The 20,773-nt window shown below is 38.9% G+C and overlaps 1 protein-coding gene across 1 annotated transcript in view; it reads left to right on the top strand.

The window, feature by feature from the left end:
* The window catches only part of LOC142355211 (uncharacterized), a gene marked incomplete at its 5' end in the record, with an annotated part of 28,828 nt that overhangs the window by 2,495 nt on the left and 5,560 nt on the right, over positions 1–20,773 (top strand). The gene's annotated exons all lie outside the window — the stretch shown is intronic.

Below are 20,773 nucleotides of genomic sequence, written 5' to 3'. Positions count from 1 at the left end.
ATGTCTGCAATTTTGAGCATGATTATTCTATGCTGCGCTCTAAATATAATTTAATGCTGCGCTCTACATTTGGTTTGCGGCCATTGATTAATTTGTAAATTATAAAATCAATGAAATAAATTGGTCAGCTTTGTCCACAATTTTCACATTTAGGTCAAAACAGAATATGAAAAGATTGTTAAAACAAAATAGCAATCAAAACTAAGAAAAGAGTTCAAGAAGTTTTCCTATTGTTTCAAATGAGAAAGAAGAATGATGACATGGGACGAGATTTTAACCGCCCTTGAAAGTGATGTTTTTGGCTATTTGTCTGGTTCAACGGAGCAGTCAAGTGTTAGTGACTTCTCGGAGACATCTGATGCTTCATTGCTTGAGTCCACAGAAAGTGAGCTGAAGCAAGAAGCGAGACACTATTACCCTAGGCCATCAAAAAACAGAGGAAAACTGCCCCAATCAGTGGTAAGAAGAAAAATCAAAAGAGGGGCCGGTCAAAGAGGAAGTTAGTAGGCTTGATGAATACTAGAACTTAACTCAAAGCTTTTAATTCTTTATTTATTCTTCTGTTCACTTGACATTGGTTCTGTTTTTTTATTGAATAGTTTCCTTGCTTCACTTGTTTTTTTCATTAATGTTTCATATGTTAAACTTCAATTTTAATCCAATCATCGATTAATTTGATTAAAAAACACTTTGACCTGTAGAGAAATCCGGCGCCAATGTTCATCTTGACAAACATGCTTGATCTATATGCTGTTTTCTCAGATGGCTTTTCTCAGATCTAGCTAAAAGAAGTTGTAGCACGCGGATATTTTTAATACAGTTGTTATTGTTTTAAATGAAAGTATTTACTGAGGGTTTCTTTACGGAAAATCCGTCATATAGTTTATCAATCCTTTTTCATCACTCCTTGTTCATCAGTCATCTGTAGTAGTTACATCTCTCTTATTGTTCTTTTTTTAAACCATCAACTTGTGCATTCAGAATCTATCCCGACTTCAAAGCTTCGATAGTCCCTTTCTTTCCGAAACCGTAATTGATGTAATATAAAACAATAAAAACAGTTTGGCTAATTTCTAACTATAGGCCGCGTATAATAGTGACATTAACTACGGATTAAAAAGACTCGGATATTAGTGCCAATGAAATTGCGGATAATAAAGACACGGATAATAGTAATTTTGATTGCGGATAATGGTGACCTTATAATTGCGGGCAATAGCGACACGGACAATAGTGACAAAAACAACAAAAACTGCACAAAATGGTGACGATCAAACCGCAAAATGTGATTACCTTAGCGCAGATAATTGGGATGTAATTCTGCGCAAAATAGTGACAAAACATTGTCCTCCTTCCTCGTGTGTCATCAGATTCCACAATTGCGGACATCTGTGACGAATTCCTCGAAATTTGTTTTGGAAAGTTTTTTTTCTTGCTTTAAACACTGTCACATTTTCCAAATGATATTATGCACCTATATATTCAGTCACACTTCGCCACGGGTGTTGAAATACCAAGTAATAAGGGGACTTGTCCTTGGGTTAGCGAAACAGTAACAATTGAAGGCGAAAAAGGATTATTTTTGGCATCAGAATCAACGAAATTCTTTGCTAAAAAACTTATGAAGTTAAAAGAGAAGACTCAACTTTTTGAATTTTGCATTTCGAAAAATTGTGAGCCGTTTTATTTCTTCTTACAACAAATTTTGGGTTCGGGCAGTATTTTTGCTTGGTAGAATTGAAAATTTAACGACCCTTTTTGCTTATAATTGATAACTAGCTTAGCCCAAAAGTGTCATTGTTGCGGCACTAAAATGGCATCACTCGCAAATATTACTGAAATGGTGATGCCTTTCTTGATGCCATTTCGATCTTCAACAGAACGCTTTGTTTTGAAAAAAACCGTGAGAGCACTTTTGCGCAAAAGTAATTTGAAAAAGTTATTAAATAACAGAAAGGACTGGCAATTATACACCGTAAAAAATCAGTGGCCGTTGCCAGGCTAGCCAAGTGTTTAACAAATTCAGTAGCAACTGGAAAAATTGATGATCAGGCTCATTGCAAATAGCAGATCTAAATGTCTCAAAGATCCTTCAGAGATTTCGTTTTTGTTTCTTCATTCGTATCCGAGATGAGCAACATATGCTACTTTTTGGGTCCCTAATTGTCAGATGATAGAATAGACTGAAAATTTCGACTGTAAATAGACTGAAAAATAGTTCAACCACCATTCAAGCACTCTAATGAGCTTCAGTGAAAATGCTGAGGTCAAGTCTATTAGCTTCCCGATTACAATTTTAAATTGGGGACAAAAATAGTCTCATTCTAAAAGCAAAAATATCTGGGTTTGGATATCAGCGACCGTAAACCAGTGAGAATAAGAACCAGTGAGAATTGAGAACAGATGAAACAGTGTCTTAGTAAGAAAAAAAAACAAAACCCTTGAGTCAAAATCAATGGGATCAGACAACGAGGTATATTCCTTAATGGAGGCATCTCTTATATCAAAAGTCTCCTAGTTTGCGTCACCATAGATAACCAAAATAGACAATTTCAGTGTTTGGTCATCTCAAAAAAACCATTGAACAGCTTAATGGTATACAAATGACCGAGGCTTTTGGAGTTACTAATGCTATTCTGACACATTACACAATTAGCTGTATCTTGTAAACTAACGAAGCTGTATCTTGTAATCTTTTACATAATTAGTTGTAACATAATTGAAGTCCTTTCAATTTAAACGACTTTATACTGATCCTCTACCGCTGTACTCTTTATAATCAATCTTTTAAGTTTTTCAAGTGAAGACAGTCGCGCAATTTGTCTTCTCTGGATTGTGCTTGATCAAATTAAGAATAAATTGCTCCGCAATTCACTATCTTAAGTCCTTGAGTGTATTCTCCGTCGCGTTTACTGAGAAAAAGAACCCGCCTAACAATCGTTGATTACATTGAGCGGCCAGTTTACCGGGACGCGCAGATTACTCCTTACTCAATAGAACTTTTCGGGATGCTAATATAACAGAACCTCCAAATCTATGGACTGGATATTCTCGGCACTGATACTGATAAGATCGTATTTGTTTGACTCATATATCAGAAACTCACCCAAGTTCGCCTTCCCTCAGAATTGGAGTACAAAGCCGCTAGTCAGGATACAACGGACGGTCAAGGACGAGATAGACAGATCTAAAATTCAGCGCTGAATCTTCATTGTGATTAAAATGTCCAAAATGACCCGAAACTGGATCCTTTGCGGTAATCAACCTCAATCTTACTGCGATAAAAAATGCGTACCCCAGATATTTTTCAATATTTGTACATAAAGACGAATAATCTTGAATCAAAACATACTAATGCGACTGAATATAAGCTAATCACAGGAAAAATCTCTGAAGTTTTGGAATCACGTTTTATCCGCCCTTAACAGAGTTTCTTCTCCTGCAAGCAGAAAAAAGGTAAACTTGCATAACTTTTTCAGCACCCTGAAGCAACCTGTGCAGAAAAATGGAGCTTTGAAGGTGCGCAGAGTCTGTAGTACAAGACATAGTTATTACTCCTACGATGGACACGATACTCAGAGAGAAGTATTAAGTCACAGAGTTGCACCGAAAGCAGATTTGAACATTGAAGTAGACAGGCAAATGAGGCAGCAAAATGCCAATTACAAAGAAAAACAATATCTGTGAATGGATTCAACTTAGAGCGCAGTCAAGACGACTTGAGAATCGCAAGGTCGATTATATGAGCAGTGTCACATTGACCGCCTTAAGTATACTCAGAAAATCATTTTGCGTATTTGAATTAATAATGGATGATACAAGCGTTTAAGATAAAAAAATCAGTTCGCAGTTTTTCTAGTTTTTTTGTGTTGAATTTCGACTGCTTTTCTGTGATTCATTTGTTTTGTCACTTCTTCTCTTAACCATTGAAGGTCTGTTTCGGGCAAGGGTCCATAGTAGTGCAAAGATGTTCTCCAATGAATTGGGCATCAATGATGTATTGATCACATAGCCGGCCCCATTTGCAGGCATGCAAAGAATAGTAAAGTAAAACCATAAAATTCTTGGTTGAAAAAAGAAACTTGGTAACCCATTAACAAAGAAACAAGTTTCGAGATAAACGAATAACTGACGTTGAGCAAGAAAATCAACCTAGAGGATTTTACGGATTTCATTGAACGTTTTTGCGAAGATAAAACGAAGTACGTGAGAATAAGCGGTTAAAAAGCGTAATAAACCGATAAACGCAAAAAATAAAGATTTCGCAAAACTGCGGGTCCGCAGAAAATTTAATGAGGAGATCAAAATGTAGATGTCCGAACGCTCTGAGGGGAGTAACAGGTTGCTACGGTGTAGCAATTTTTCTACCCGCGCAGAAAAAGCAGAATTTGAGTACAAATTGTCATGGAAAAATTGTTCTTTTACAGATACCAGAACTTACAAAGAGGCGAACCTTGTAAATTAGTGTTTGAATCAATGATAAAAATTAGTCAACTAGAACTTAGCTTAATTTAACAACAGGGCGAACTTTTTCCCCAAATGCGGTTTTTAGTTTAACGGATCTGACAATTTGGTCCGAACCAGGATATACTTCAATGACTTTGGCCAGTGGCCTAAAACCTCGAGGCTCTAAAACCCAAACAAGATCATCTACTTTTAAATTCGGACAACCTTTAGTCCTACGTTTCTGCTGGTTTGGGATATATTCTCTAAGAAATCTGCTCCAGAAGTGTTCGGCCAAGTGTTGTGAAGTTCTCCAAGACTTTGAGATTGTAATCTTTCTCTCCGAAAAAACACCCGGTTGAAAAATAACAGTGATTCTGCCCAAAAGAAAATGATTTGGTGTTAGGGGAAGTGGATCATTAATGTCACTCGAAGTGTTTGTGAGGGGACGAGAATTCATGTTAGATTCTTTTTCGCAAGTGAAGGTAGGCAACGTTTCATGTGTTAGTGTTCTTGATCCAATGACCTTGTACAAAGACAATTTGAACACTTGAATCAACCTTTCTCAACTGCCACCAAAATGTGACGCAAGAGGAGGATTAAACTTCCATTCAATTTCAATATCAAGAATATGGAGTTTTGAGGCAAATTCCTTTGATGCTCTGAGTGCATCGATACCTTTCTTTAGTTCCGAACAAGAGCTGACAAAGGATTTCCTGTTGTTGGAAGAAAATTTTTTTGGCTTTCCGCGGCGACTAATGAATCTGCGGATGCAATTCATTGTTGAGTCTGTAGACAGGTTTTCTGTTATCTCAAAGTGGACTGCTCTACCCACCAAGCAGGTGAACAGAAATACGTAGCGTGTAGCGTGTCTGCCGCATTGAGATACTGAGAAAGGACCTATGAAGTCGAGTCCTGTTGTCGCAAAGACAAAGTGGTGCTCACTTGGTAATTGCTCGCACGGTAGATCAGACATTTGAGGTTGCTGGATTTCTTGTATCATTCGCCGACAAGGAATGCCTTGGCGGACTGTCTGCCTTACGACAGCTCGGCATTTCTAAATCCAATAGTATTGCATAGGGAGACAGCGCGTTTGTTAATCTCCTGAGTGAGTGTTAGTAATGTGAAAATTCTTGATGAGCAGCTTCACAATTGGGTTCAGACCATCCAGAATGATTGGGTGTTGGGCAGTCTCTAAAACCATTGCCTTGGACAACCGACCTTTGGCGCGGAGTTGATCATTATTGTCAACATACAGACAAAGGTCTTTCAAACGATTTGATGCTGTAAGGTCTTTGCCTTTACGTAGAGCAGATATTTCATCTGCAAAATTTTCAATCTGCGATACCTGGATCAGATACCTGTACGCAAAAGTTTGATGAGAGAGAGTCAAATGTTTGCTTCGCTTCTTGAAAAGGTCGCGGAATAAGAAGCAGTACGCAGTCACTCTTATCAACCGATTCCAGTTGCTAAAACGTTTAATATCTATTACACAGCCTTCAGTTGACCGTTTAGGGGCTTCCAGTGGCTGTATTGAGAATACAAGTGGGTGATGCTTCAAGAGATCTTGACAAGGCCACTCTTTCTCTTCGGAGCGGAGAAATGATGGTCCACTCAACCAACGAGAAGTTGAATTCATCGGTCGAACCTCAAGGCATAGCCTTTTGAGCGGGATTATCAGCGGGATTATCAGAAGAAGCGATGTAGCGCCAATTGAGAGATGAAGAGACGTCGAGAATCTTTGCTAGTCTATTGGCAACAAAAATTCGATGCCGCATTTCGGAAATTCTCAACCAATGGAGTACAGTTGTACTATCAGACCAGAAAAAGTAATTTCCAATTTCCAAATTTTGCTGTTCTTTGATAAACTGAGCTAATTGCGCGCCATACACTTACGCTTGCAACTCCAGGTTTCAAATAGTCATCCTCTTGATCGGAGCCACTCTGGCTTTGCCCATCATGAACACTACATCAACTGTTTTATCAACGTACTCAGTTCTTAGATAAAACACTGCTGATAGAGCATAATCTGAAGCGTCTGTGAACGTGTGAAGAGCTGTTGACTGAATTTTTGTTTCTCTACGGAAGAGAGCACGTGGAATGCTGATATTCTGGTAAGATGGAAATTCTTTTTGAATTGGAGAAAATCTGAAAACTACTGAACGTCCAGAGGTGCGTCCCATTGTGGACCTTTATTCTCAGCCGCTTGCAATATTTATCTCACTCTGATTGTTAAAGGGGCTATAACGCCAAGGGGATCAAAAATTGAAGCGACGATTTTCAAAAGTTTCCTCTGTGTTGTGAATTGATCATTGGGGATCCTTTTGAAAAGCCATTTGTCAATGATGTACTCGTCAGTGCTTGCGCTCCACGGTAAACCCTAAACTTTTTGAAGTTGAGGCGATGGTAGATCGGGCTTCCAAAGTTTTTCGTTTGCGACGATTTTCAAGAACGCGTCTGAATTAGAGTTCGACTTTGTGAGGTTGAAACCACCAAGTGAAAGACACTCTTTGGTGCCGTTCATAACGTTTACAGCACTTTCAACGTTTGCTGTCGAGATATATAGGTCATCCATGTAGACATTACGCTCAACGACGTGTAACACTTGAGGAAATTTGTTCTGATTGTCACGTGCTGAACGACGAAGAGCGTAGGACGCTATGCATGGGGAAGATGTTGCGCCGAAGATATGTGTGTATTCATACTCTTCGGTTTTGCCATTGTGATTCCAGAGAAACCGAAGAAACGCACGATCAGAGGGAGCAACTTTAATTTGCATAAACATCTGCTCAATGTCTGCTGAAAATACCACTTGTTGCTCGCGGAATCTCAAAATGACTCCCACAAGATTACTCAACAAATCGGGTCCCTTCAAAAGGTTTGAAATCAAGGATTGACCTTGAAAAACACTGAATGCATTGGTGATTCTCCTGATTTTTCCGGGTTTGTTTTCATCTGAAACGGGATGATGACGAAGATAAGAACATGCTGTTTCTTTGCTGTAGCTGGATCAACTTTGACAACATAACCATTTTGAAGATCTTTTTGGAGCGTCTCCTCGTACATACTTTGTAAATCTGGTTATTTTGAGAGCTTTTTGTTTTATTGTTTTAACTGTTCTTCTGCTAGCCATCTGTTGTTCGGTAACTTGGCGTTTTCCTTCCAAAGAAGGCCTATTTCGTAGTGACCATCAGAAAAGTTTGTAGTCAACTCAAGGATTTGCTGAGCTTTTTCATCCTTTTTAGACATAGCCCTTTTTGATGAACCTATACCGTAGTTCTCAATTTTCATCCACTGTTGTTTTGAGGCAAATTCCCCTGATGCTCTGAGTGCATCGATACCTTTCTCTAGTTCCGAACAAGAGCTGACAAAGGATTTCCTGTTGTTGGAAGGAAATTTTTTTGGCTTTCCGCGGCGACTAATGAATCTGCGGATGCAATTCATTGTTGAGTCTGTAGACAGGTTTTCTGTTATCTCAAAGTGGACTGCTCTAACCACCAAGCAGGTGAACAGAAGTACGTAGCGTGTAGCGTGTCTGCCGCATTGAGATACTGAGAAAGGACCTATGAAGTCGAATCCTGTCGTCGCAAAGACAAAGTGGTGCTCACTTGGTAATTGCTCGCATGGTAGATCAGACATTTGAGGTTGCTGGATTTCTTGTATCATTCGCCGACAAGGAATGCATTGGCGGACTGTCTGCCTTACGACAGCTCGGCATTTCTAAATCCAATAGTATTGCATAGGGAGACAGCGCGTTTGTTAATCTCCTGAGTGAGTGTTAGTAATGTGAAAATTCTTGATGAGCAGCTTCACAATTGGGTTTAGACCATCCAGAATGATTGGGTGTCGGGCAGTCTCTAAAACCATTGCCTTGGACAACCGACCTTTTGCGCGGAGTTGATCATTATTGTCAACATACAGACAAAGGTCTTTCAAACGACTTGATGCTGTAAGGTCTTTGCCTTTACGTAGAGCAGATATTTCATCTGCAAAATTTTCAATCTGCGATACCTGGATCAGATACCTGTACGCAAAAGTTTGATGAGAGAGATCCAAATGTTTGCTTCGCTTCTTGAAAAGGTCGCAGAATAAGAAGCAGTACGCAGTCACTCTTATCAACTGATTCCAGTTGCTAAAACGTTTAATATCTATTACACACCCTTCAGTTGACCGTTTAGGGGCTTCCAGTGGCTGTATTGAGAATACAATTGGGTGATGCTTCAAGAGATCTTGACAAGGCCACTCTTTCTCTTCGGAGCGGAGAAATGATGGTCCACTCAACCAACGAGAAGTTGCATTCATCGGTCGAACCTCAAAGCATAGCCTCTTGAGCGGGATTATCAGCGGGATTATCAGAAGAAGCGATGTAGCGCCAATTGAGAGATGAAGAGACGTCGAGAATCTTTGCTAGTCTATTGGCAACAAAAATTCGATGCCGCATTTTGGAAATTCTCAACCAATGGAGTAAAGTTGTACTATCGGACCAGAAAAAGTAATTTCCAATTTCCAAATTTTGCTGTTCTTTGATAAACTGAGCTAATTGCGCGCCATACACTTACGCTTGCAACTCCAGGTTTGAAATAGTCATCCTCTTGATCGGAGCTACTCTGGCTTTGCCCATCATGAACACTACATCAACTGTTTTATCAACGTACTCAGTTCTTAGATAAAACACTGCTGATAGAGCATAATCTGAAGCGTCTGTGAACGTGTGAAGAGCTGTTGACTGAATTTTTGTTTCTCTACGGAAGAGAGCACGTGGAATGCTGATATTCTGGTAAGATGGAAATTCTTTTTTGAATTGGAGAAAATCTGGAAACTACTGAACGTCCAGAGGTGCGTCCCATTGTGGACCTTTATTCTCAGCCGCTTGCAATATTTATCTCACTCTGATTGTTAAAGGGGCTATAACGCCAAGGGGATCAAAAATTGAAGCGACGATTTTCAAAAGTTTCCTCTGTGTTGTGAATTGATCATTGGGGAACCTTTTGAAAAGCCTTTTGTCAATTATGTACTCGTCAGTGGTTGCGCTCCACGGTAAACCCAAAACTTTTTGAAGTTGAGGCGATGGTAGATCGGGCTTCCAAAGTTTTTCGTTTGCGACGATTTTCAAGAACGCGTCTGAATTAGAGTTCGACTTTGTGAGGTTGAAACCACCATGTGAAAGACACTCTTTGGTGCTGTTCATAAAGTTTACAGCACTTTCAACGTTTGCTGTCGAGGTATATAGGTCATCCATGCAGACATTACGCTCAACGACGTGTAACACTTGAGGAAATTTGTTCTGATTGTCACGTGCTGAACGACGAAGAGCGTAGGACGCTATGCATGGGGAAGATGTTGCGCCGAAGATATGTGTGTGTTTATACTCTTCGGTTTTGCCATTGTGATTCCAGAGAAACCGAAGAAACGCACGATCAGAGGGAGCAACTTTAATTTGCATAAACATCTGCTCAATGTCTGCTGAAAATACAACTTGTTGCTCGCGGAATCTCAAAATGACTCCCACAAGATTACTCAACAAATCGGGTCCCTTCAAAAGGTTTGAAATCAAGGATTGACCTTGAAAAACACTGAATGCATTGGTGATTCTCCTGATTTTTCCGGGTTTGTTTTCATCTGAAACGGGATGATGACGAAGATAAGAACATGCTGTTTCTTTGTCTGTAGCTGGATCAACTTTGACAACATAACCATTTTGAAGATCTTTTTGGAGCGTCTCCTCGTACATACTTTGTAAATCTGGTTATTTTGAGAGCTTTTTGTTTTATTGTTTTAACTGTTTTTCTGCTAGCCATCTGTTGTTCGGTAACTTGGCGTTTTCCTTCCAAAGAAGGCCTATTTTGTAGTGACCATCAGAAAAGTTTGTAGTCAACTCAAGGATTTGCTGAGCTTTTTCATCCTTTTTAGACATAGCCCTTTTTGATGAACCTATACCGTAGTTCTCAATTTTCATCCACTGTTGTACTTTTGTGAAGAGTTCATTATCTAGATGAGGATGACAGTTGATTTGTGTTTTGAACACTGGATTCTGTTGATCTGCTGTTACGCTAGTTTTACCTGCACATGTCCATCTTAGAGGAGTTTCTACAGTCCAGGGCATGTTTTTTGGTCATTTAATTACCTTACTGTAATGGAGAGACTTTATTTTCATCAACATTGGGGAACAAAATGTGATTGAAATGTTCAAATTTCTTGCAAAGATTGTTCAGCTCATTAGTGTTAACAGTGTTCAAATTCCAATCGGGTACTGCCAAGACTTCGTTTACAAGGATTGGTGTCTTATTAGACTGATAAAGTTTAATTTTTAAAGACACTGGAGAACAATCTATTTTCTTTGTTGTGTGGTAGCCACTAATAGGCGTCTTGCCAAAAGTGTTCATATCAATACCTAGAATCAGAGCTGCGGATTGGAGGAGGAGGCGCTGGCGACTTCCGTTGTCAAGATAAGCATATGTCTCAAACGTTTTCTCCCCGTTATACAGTTAAACTGGTAAGAAAGCAACTTGACCTGTGCCATGCAGTTGAACCGATATAACTGTTGAAGAGGATCGTTTTGCTATAATTTTTGCAATGAACCTTTCTTGGAGCCTTTTGTGGTGCTTTTTGCCGCAGTCTCCAGAGCGACAAACATTTTTTGATGTGCCTTGTTGTACATGGTGAATACCAAAGCAGTTGAAACATAGTTTCAATTTTTTCACGTGTTCTCGTCTATCGAGTGGAGATAGATCTTCGAAATAAGAACATTTGTATAAATACTGACAGCTACCGTTGTTTGGACAAATGACACCTTTTGAAGAGCTTGGTTGAAAGCTATTTGACGGGTTTGTGCGCTGATCCTGTTGTGATCTGTTGGACGGACGATTGAATTGGTTTTGCTGATTCGATTGCTTCCAAGGGTTGTTAAAGGCATTTGAATCAGTGCTTGGAGATTGAGCTGATGCAGAAGAGGTGGGCCGATCTCTGCAAGCCTTTTCAAAGATTATAGAAGCCACTCCGAAAGCTCTTTCAGAGATGGTTGAAGTAAACTTCTTTCCAAAACGTGCTTATTCCATGCCAAGCGGACTGGTGTTGGAAGCTTTTTTGAGGCTTGATTGACATATGTAGTGGAATGTATGCCATGGTTGAATCCAAGTTGCTCAAATGTGTCCACAAGGGTTAAAACGAAAGCAGTGAACTGCGTATAACTGTCTGGGATTGTCAGGTTAGGGCGTCTAAAATGTGACAGTTTTTCGCGGAAGGCATTGACAATCCTGTTCGCATTACCAAAATGTTCTTCCAGACGTGCTAAAGTGGGTGCGTACAGACTGCCATTGTAGCCATAGCCGTTCTGCAGTGCTTTTGCTTCTCCAATCACATGCGATTGCAGATGAATCATTTTTTCTGCAGAGGACATTGGAGAACGATCAATTGTTGCTTGAAGCACACTGAACCACTTTAACCATTTTAATGGGTTTCCATCAAACCTGGTTGCCTGTAACTTCGGAACCGATTTCTGAAAACAAGAAGACATTGAGGTAGGAGTCTGTGGCACAATAACAACTGTTGGAAGTGTAAAGGATGGTTGCGAAGTTCTGATTGGCGGATTCGAAGAAGAAGCTTGGGCCGCCGGATGAGAAATATGGAATGAGCGAAATGCGCCGTTGATTTTTGCGGAAATGGAATTCAAGCCACCAAAGGTAACTCCAGACAAGGCATTGTTGATGGTGCTGGTGCTTGATACGTCAGAAGATGTGGTGGTGAGTTGTTGCGACAAATTTGCTGGCGGCAAAATTGTGTTTGAATCTCCCATTAGGCTACTGGGTGCAGCATTGTTAGGGAAGGATTTACTGTAAGAACTGTATTTAGAGGGTGCTGAGAAAATATTGGTAGTTAGGGATGCGTCAGTATGAGTTTGATAACTACTGTTGTCAAAGGTCACCCTCGGTATGTTATTTGATTGGTTGCTTTGTGGTGCGGACACAAGTTCCTTTTTGTATTTTCGATATGCGGAAGTGGTCTTCCGTATCTTGAATTTGTGTTTGCTCAAATGAGAGCATAGATTTTCTGCGTCAGATGATGGTGCTTTGTCTAAAAATTCTTGAATTGTAAAATCGTACTTCTCCTGAATTTCCTTGATTTTAAGGAGAGTTTCCTCGACTGTTTCTGAGTCCCCGCCGCAGTAAGTGCCGGATGTAAAAAATTCGATATGCCACTCGATTTCACTTTCGTAAATCAACTTTCAGTTGGTCAGACGTTTTAAATGGGGATCTTCAGAGACCTGCTTGTGACTTTCAATGTTGTCGTCTGAGTATTGTGTCTACGAATTTGAGGAGATCATTGTTTGGTTGTTACTTCCTGTGGATTTTCCAGTTCTAGTAAAAACCAATGAATTTCACCGGTCTAACAAAGACAGCTTCTTTCTTCGAAGCGCTACGAAATTTTTCAACAAGTCTGTTAGAACCTGCAAAACCTACCTGGAAAACCTACCTGATTACCTAAAAACCTACTAGATACCTACCTGAAACCTAACCAGAGACCAAATTGAAAAACTAGTTGAAAAAAAAACTAGCTGAATACCTAAAATCTACCAAATACCTACCTGGACCTACCTGCAACCTACCTGAAACCTACTCAATAACCTACCGGATACCACTGAAACCTACCTGATACCACCAGAGGAACCTACCTGAAAACCTAACCGATTACTTTTAAAAAACCTATATGCCTACCTGGAACCTACCTGCAACCTACCTGATATTTATTCAATAACCTACCTGATACCACTTAAACCTACCTGATAACAGCAGAGAAAACTATCGGTAAAACTAGCTGAATACCTGAAAACTTACCATATACCTACCTGGGCCTACCGAAAACCTACCTGATACCTAATCAATAACGTACCGGATACCACTGAAACCTACGCCAGAATGTCACATTGACCGCCTTAGGTATACTCAGAAAATGATTGTGCTTATTTGAATTAATAATGGATGATACAAGCGTTTAAGATAAATAAATCAGTTCTCAGTTTTTCTAGTTTTTGTGTGTTGAATTTCGACTGCTTTTCTTGGTTTCCTTTTGTTTTGTCACCTCTTCTCTTAACCATTGAAGGTCTGTTTCGGGCAAAGATCCATAATAGTGCATAGATGTTCTCTAATGAAATGGGTATCAATGATGTATTGATGACAAGCAGAAATTGCCGCTAAAACTGACAACAAATCACAAGTATGGCGTGCAGCGAACTTCAAGAATTGAAATCTTTCTGGTCTCCTGAATCAATTAGCCAGCTTTCTTGAAAAAAAGTACTTGCCCCTGGAACCAGGATGTCCCAATTAACAGATTAATCCGACGGATAGTCGTGTCAACAAATGATGATTCTGTGATTGAAATGGAAAATTTTATCCAGCGGGATGCTTCAATTTATAGTTCAACCGATGATCACTATGAATATAATTTGAATTTTTCACTGAGCAAAGTACCGCACCTCAAAAAAAAGTCCCAGAAAATCGAAAACAGGTTCTAAAACGCTCCTGGACTCAGGTAGCGACTGCTATTTTGTTAACTGATTATTTGCCAAAAAAATGAAAATGTCAAGCAGCTTATTGGCCACCATTGAACTCAAAAACTCAGAGAACACTTTCTCATCAATGAATTCAAACGAAGACTGCGTTTTAGCACCAGAACAAAATAAAGAGTAGTAGACACATAACACCCAGTTTGTGGTAGAAGTGAAGGAACTGTTTGGACGCAAATTGTTTAATAAACTCAGCAGTCGGTTAACAGCTGTTGCAGAAAACAAAAGTGAAGTGCGTCACAAATCAATTCCCGATTAGACAGTTTACAGTAGTTGTTGCAACTCTAGGACAAAGAGTTAGTGCATCTGAATCTCATAGAACTGTATCTCAATTTCATAAATGTATCAGGCACGTCATCAAAAAGTACAAAAAGATTTTATCAACCTCCAATATTAACATTAAATAGTATAAAGAGTCGCTCAGAGAAAAACACCATGATAAATTTATCATTATGCTGTGATCCGGATTTCGTTTCAGCAGTGCGCACTATTTTAAAAAACTCTGCTATTGTTTGTTCCATTTTGTCAGTCAGTTTTAGGTTTTTGTTTTTCATAAAACAGTTCAACCACCTTTTTGTAATTGAATTGACGTGCAGTATAGGTAAAGTTTTGAGACCAACTTTATTAGCTGCCCGAAAAAACCTTTAATCATTTTTAATTTGGGATTAAAAAAGGAATCTTTAGAAACTAAGAAATTTTCTGGAGATTGGTACCAATGGCCATAAAGCAGAGAGAACAAGACGTTTCAGAATTGAGAACCCAAGAAATAGTTTTTTACTGAAATGAAATCACAAGTAGTTTTTATCATTGAAATGAGACAATGAAGTGGTTTTCAACAATAAGATTTACTCTTTTAACAAAAAAAAATATTAGATTGGCTCACCTGTGAACCATAGAGAAACACCATAGACAAAAAATGTTGAGAACCTCACTAATGAAAATAAACAGTTTAATCATTTTTCCTTGACGGAGTTTACTTGGACTTTATATTGAGCAACAAACAAAAGCACTGTGATAACTTATCTCCGTTTAAACTTCTAAAGACAAAATTTGTCCACTGTCCTAATACTAATTTTTCTCTTATTTTTCTTAGTTTTAATAGTGTCACTGCTGGATCAAATGCTCAGAATAGGAGCTAGGATAGCACTCGTTGGTTCTACAGCTCAGTCAGCACACTGCGACTCGTGGAATAGAACATGAGCCTCTCCTCGATGGGTTAATTGACATTCAAGAAAATTGAAGTTTCTCGCCACTGATAAAACTTTTCTCAATGAACTCAGAAAAAAGCAAACGTCATCAAGTCCGCCATCCCACAGAATAGAAGTAATAAGATGTTATTCAGGCTAGATTGGACAGTCAGGATTTTGACAGAAAGCTCTAAAACACGAAATACAAGCTTCATAGGGACTTCAATCGTCAGAAGCTGACAAAATAAGGCATTCTGTGCGGCGATCAACCCTTGTCTATAAAGGCAAGGAAATAAACCTCTCGACTTTTTCATTATATATTGGTCCACCGAAACCTATTTGAATTTCTTCATTGGGTACTTTACATAATTTTAGTGGTGCATTTTACTAGAAGGTATGATAGACTTTAAATTTTCACCAATTTTGACAGCAGGGGTTACATTTGGCCGTCTTTGAGAGAAGATCCCGTTGCATGAACGGCCACCATGCGTGTACCGCCATTTGTCTGTCATCTCCAACTCCCGGGATGTGTGGCGTGGATTGCTTCAACATACGCTTCCTTGATGGAGTTCGGGATGGCGATGCGATCGTCCACACAAACACAGCCATTCTTCACATGGAGGTCTTTCCAATAACTGTGAATATACGGACTTATTTGGCGGCAACGGTCCTCGTTTCCAGTATTGATGCAGTCCCTCACCTCTTTAAGGATGATATCTTTTGACGTCAGGATAGCCATGAGAGTACTCGAAATGTTCATTGAGAGCGCGAAATTGAATGAGTCCGTGTAGAGGTCTTCACTGAACGACGTGTTGATGACATTTGTGGTATCCTTCCCCGGTGCTGAAGGTGTCACAGGGGCGGTTGGTGCTGTCGAAGGGCCGGATCAATCGGCGGAACGAACCTTCGACGGTGTTGTTTGTTTGATTTGGCACAGCGTTTCTTTATCTGATGGTGACATCACTAGTACGGATTGGAATGATTTAGCAATACGGTTAAAATTCGAGAAAGATTTATTCAACTGTTCTGTAGGGCGATTAAAGGCAAAAAGCGAGCTTGGAATGTAGGTTGTCTGGATTACGGTAGACGAATTACAACAATTTGGTGTTAATTGGCTAATAATGTTGTCACGATTAGTAATTTCCGAATATTCGCACTTTCGCGGTGCAAATTCACTAAATAAATTTTCGCTGGAACTTTTTGCGTCCGTTTTTATAAGCTCATATCGCTCCGCGAAATCCTTATATTTTTCCGTATTAAGCAAAAAGCGTTTTGCACTTTGTTTTATAGCGTCTAATTTGGCAACTATGAATTGTTTGACATAAGTCGTATATCCATAGTTTTTTGCTGCAGCTCACGTGAAATATAGTCTACTAATCCCTTTTTCGCACCAGGTAGATGATCGATTGAAAATGGTAAAGGCAGTACACGACCAACTCATTGAGTGAGACCACTATTATAAGATTTATTTGGGCTATTTTCTCTCATCATAGACAAAAATGCTCTATAATCTGTTATGACAGTAAAAAGCTTACCGTAAAGATAATATTTAAAAAATTCAATTGGCCAGACTACTCCCAACAGTTCGAGTTCTTTAATACTATAACGTTCTTTAACAAAATTCAGGAAACGCGTGGCGAATGCTACTGTATGCCAGTCATCTAGAGTTCGCTGTTCGAGGGCGCAACCCAAAACTTTTTCTAGAGGCGTTGCTTTTAATTCGTGTTTCAAGATCTGGATTAAAATGTTTGTTTTCTGTTACTTCTTCTGCAGTTTTTGCTCTAATTATGTTAAAATGTTGTTCATGCTCATCAGTCCAAACAAAATTAGTGTCTTTCTTCGGCAACGGTTGAAAGACGTGGCAAAGTTGAGACAAATTAGGTATAAATTTACCGAGATGATGAACAAATCCCATAAAAGACCTCATCTTTTTAAGTTTGTTGGAGAAATGAGTTGTTGAATTGAAGCGGTTTTGTTTGATAATGAAGTTATTCTCAATTGTGTTATACGATGACTGAGCCGTTCAATTTGATCTTTTGCGAAGTGGCATTTGGCTAACTTAATGCGGAGATTTTCTTCATCAAGTTTAATTAGACATTTTCTTACAAGTCTAAATGATCTTCAATTCTACCTCTGCTCACTATTAAGATATCGTCCAGAAAATAAATTGTTTTATTGAGACCGGCTAAGGTACAATCTACAACTTTCTGAAAATCGACCGGCATATCAGTCAACCCATGAAACAACAAATGCTTGTCATACCACAGCTGACAATACTGAAATTGCAATGGCGAGCCGTATCAGCGTGTAAATTGAGTTGACTGTATGCGTACTGCAAATCTAATGTTCTAAAATAAGCTGTCTCTTGCGGCGGGTTTGACAGTGTTTTCGAAATGGTCTAAATTGGCGAATCAATATTAGACATTTGGTATTTGTTCTTGTGTATTGATGTATTTAGAATTATGAAATCCAAAGCGATTTTGATGGAGTGATCTTTTTTGACTCTAATGACGATCGGGGAAATGAAGCATCGGTCGGAACATTTGGACAATATTTCAATATGTCCTTCATTAGCAGATTTTCAAGCTTAATTTTTGCTTTCGGTTGAAGATGAATGGGCACTTCTCTTCCCTTTTGATGAGTGACACGATTTTTTATGAAATTTTCAGTTGACCGTATGGTGTTTAGTTTTTACATTTCCTGTGATTAAATCAAGAAATTCTTTAGCTATTGACTGTTTTAACCCACAAGGTGTTTCGATTGCGTTTACTTCAGTTTTTGAATACAATTTTTGTGAAACTGTTATGCCAAGTTGGTCGAACAAATCTCGTCCTAAGATGGTTTGAAAACCGTCAGCAAATACTGTTATTTTTGTTTTATGGATTTTCCAATCGTTACATTTTACTGGATTTTGCAGTGTACCTAACGTTTCCACAATATCATTCGAAAAGGATTTAAGCTCAAGATGTTTTTTCTCTGACCATTGGGCTTGAATGCAGTTAAACATTGTTTGCCTAGCAAGTGATTTTTTTATGATAATATATCAACTGCTTGAATCGAGGAGCAAAATACAGTCTGTGTTGCCAATTGTTATTGTGAAGTTTCCAATCGAGATTTGCATTTAATTAATATGTTCTATCATTGCGATATAATTGTCATCAGATGAATTTCGACTTAAATTGTTCGTTATAGTTTATGAAACTCATATTTTGATAACCAGATTGTTCTGTATTCTCTAAGTTTTCGACATTATTGATGCGTTACTTCGTTGAGGATTTTTGGAAATATTCTGTTTTTTCCGACATACCTTTGCAAAGTGGTGCAGGAAACCACAATGGCTACAACCTTACCCAATGCTGGACAAAACTGACGATGTGTTGATGTCCATTTTAGTCCACAACCTCTACAAATACCAGTTGATTCGCGATCAAAATTGGATCTGGTCTGCTGGTTCAAGCGAGTATTCGCGCCGAAAAATCTGGTGAATTGTTGTACCACATTAAATCCAGTGTTGCTATTGTTGGACGGAATTCTTTGCTTGTTCTGATGACACATCTCAATGTTGACTGCAATGCTAGGTGCTCTTTCAAGTTCCACTGTGTCTCGTAGGATTTCTCGTTGAATATCGTCATCAAGCAAGTTGGTGATGAAATATTTTTTATGATTGCCTACGCGCGATTTTCAAAATCGCAATTCTCTGCAAGTTCCTTGAGAACACTATATAAATGATCCACTGTTTCGCCGTTCTTTTGTTTCCTGGAGAAAAAGACTTAGCAATCTAAAGTGATATTACGGGGCCGAATGAAAGCGATTTCCAATATTTACCAAAGTTTCAAAGTTGATAGATCGTAAATATTGTCGTGTGGAAATTTTTGTGTCAAAATACGGCGGCCCTCAGTTCCGATACTAAGATAAAGAAGGGAGACACATTTCTGGTCGCAGAGTGTCCACGGTCTTTCGCCACAAAAAAACCTGCTTCAGTTTTTTCTGACACTTTAACTCCCATTGAAGTTTCCACTGAATACCTCGAATATGACGACTTCGCTTTGTGTGTTCGGTTTCATTCTCGATAGCAGTTTCGTATTTTGGTTCAGATGGCAGTTTACCATGAGTTGGTTTCGTTTGGAGCAAGGTGTCTATTGTTATGTGTTCTCTTGCGAGAATGGCAAACCTAACTTGCATGCGCCATTTTTCCCATCGAATCGGTGGATCGGAAGTAGCTCTTACCCAGAGGGGTTCGATTGAAAGTGGAGTCTTGCGAGATTCGCGGGCTGGCTGAGCCATGTCGTACAGAATTCGTGTTCTGTGTTAGTTATTTGATTCGGTAGGCAAACTGCCGAAATTGTTTGTTCCAATTTGCCTGTGTATTCTCGACGCGAAATCACACTTACTGTTATTGAATGAATTAATTCAACTCTTTAGCAACCTCTTGGTGGTATCAGCTCCAGGGATATGGCTTTTAATTTAGTACTAGTGATTCGCTTAGCGAATGTCAACTTTAAGTTAGCTCTTTTATCCGCGGTGCGAAGTTCGGAAGAAAGAGAATCAACAACTGAAAATTGTATTAGGATTCGCGAGAAAGAAACTCTGAATTTAACAATGGGTTTGGTAATCAATTTGATAACGCAACATTTACAACATCACAACTAAGTAAGGAATTGGCGGTAATCTGCAAGGTGGACAACGTGGACAGAAAACATATCACATCTATTTGAAAAGAAAATGAAAAAGGCATGAAGGATTAAGACTTGATTTTCGAATTGAATTGAAAGAAATAATCCATGAAATTGAACAGGAAAGAGAACTAAATTTTGAATAAATAATGTTAATAAAAATTAGCACCGCAAAATGATACAATGAATTTTCCATCTATACCACAAGGGCTTCCCTTTATAAGAAAACTGCAGCGGCTAGGGAAAATAAGCACTTAAACCCAACACTGGAGGCCCGGAATGAGTGAACTGCGAATTGACAAGTAGTGGGCGGATCTTTAGAAAAACAAAACAATGAAAGAGGACAGTAGCTTTCGCATCGCAATTTCTCAATTTTGTTGACTAACGATACATTTTAAAGGAATTGGAATTAGTAGCAGATGTGCTGTCACTTGATTAGTTTTAATTTTATCCATAAAAACGTCTTTTGAAGCTAACTACTTACCATAAAGCCTTGCTTTCTATTTTGAAAGACCATAGATCCAATAAACCACATAACAGTCCTTCAACATGATGGTTCGAGAAACTGTTACCATTCGTTTTTACTATTGATCACGTACCAGGTTCAAAAGCGAGTTTCGTAAAAAAAAAATTACGATACAGGATCAAAGCTGTTGAAAGATCTCAAAATATGAGGACGAGGTCATTGTTGCAAAAAAGTACGCAATGAAACAGAGCGCTAAACATTTTCTATGAACTGTATCAAGCTACAGCGACCCCGCGCTATAGATCCAGCAAAATTTAGCTTTCAAATAGCTCGACTTTCACTGTGATAGCTGACTAAATACACGAACCAATTAATAGGCAATGCAGTGAACACCCCAGGGATTGTGGAATTTTTATCGTGTAAGATCTGATAAGATGCTGACTAA

The sequence above is a fragment of the Convolutriloba macropyga genome, unplaced genomic scaffold (assembly GCF_964194025.1).
Source record: "Convolutriloba macropyga unplaced genomic scaffold, txConMacr16.3 SCAFFOLD_653, whole genome shotgun sequence".
Classification (NCBI taxonomy): Eukaryota; Metazoa; Xenacoelomorpha; order Acoela; family Convolutidae; genus Convolutriloba; species Convolutriloba macropyga.
Note: the sequence above shows the minus strand (reverse complement) of the source record. Positions and strands in the feature narration are given on the sequence as shown.